This window comes from Sinocyclocheilus grahami, unplaced genomic scaffold (genome assembly GCF_001515645.1).
Source record: "Sinocyclocheilus grahami isolate Dianchi unplaced genomic scaffold, SAMN03320097.WGS_v1.1 scaffold7305.1, whole genome shotgun sequence".
Lineage (NCBI taxonomy): Eukaryota > Metazoa > Chordata > Actinopteri > Cypriniformes > Cyprinidae > Sinocyclocheilus > Sinocyclocheilus grahami.
The window spans coordinates 1-1,187 of NW_015511399.1; positions in this window are offsets into that span (position 1 = coordinate 1).

Genomic DNA, 1,187 nt, shown 5'->3' on the forward strand with positions numbered 1-1,187 from the left:
AGAAACATTTCTGATTATTATTAATGTTGAAAACAGTTGCCGCTTCATATTTTTGTGGAAACCATGTTTTATTTTTTCAGGAATATTTGATGTAAAAAATACAAAAGAACAGCATTTATTTGAAATAGAAATCCGCTTTAAAAATGTCTGACACCTATATTGTATTAAAATAAAGTTATTTATAAAAAAAAAAGTCAATAGATTCATCAGTGTCCCACCCTCAAACCATACACTAAAAAAAAAAAATTGGGCAAGATGGGCAAATACTTTTGTGAATATTTCTCAGTATTTTTGAAAATTAATTTCTGCATAGGGACATACCTTAAAGTCTTGATTACAACAACAACAACAAAAAACTATTAAACATTTCACTGTTATTGCAAAAAATTGTTAATTAAACGTGCGACGTAACCAATTATAGGCCATTAAATTTCAAGTACCATGCACAAAATGTCTCCACTAACTGACAGGTTTCATTGAAACAAGTGTTCTCTCTGTAAACAGCAGAGAAGAATCTGATCACAGATCACACTGGTTTTTCAATCAGAAAACATGGAGGAGGCCCTCTGCCAATGGCGTGAATGTTGAATGTCAAAAGTTCATCTGAGTTGCAACATTAAAGCATCAAAAGTAACAAAGATGGAGATACCAGATTTCATTGCTACAGTGTTTATTTTTCCTCAGTCATTTGTTTGAATTGCATCCAATAAACAGAATAGGTCTCTGAAATCTTTAACAAAATATAACCAATATTTACAATAGCTGTATTAAAAATACAAAAGTAGTTACAGACTTTGCCAGGTGTCTTTGTAAAAGACGTAGAAATACATGTGATTCTTCTAGATTTGGCTGGGTAGAAACACAGGAGCTACAAGGGATACATCTGAACTATCACAAACACGACATTCTAAGCAAAATACACTGTTGTAACTATTTCCTGATCATCTATGTAACAACTATAATTTATTTATTAATTCTTGACTACAATCTCTAGCTTCTGAAAATCTGTGCAACAATTCATGATTTGTGCCATGCACTTGGATGGTTGGAGACAATGGTACGGACAGATAAAATTAAATAAAAATACAAAACATAAAATCTTTTCAAACTGAAACTTGTGAGCACATCTGGAAAGTTTTAGGAGCACGATCAGATAAGAAAAGGCATGTTACAACGATCATATACTC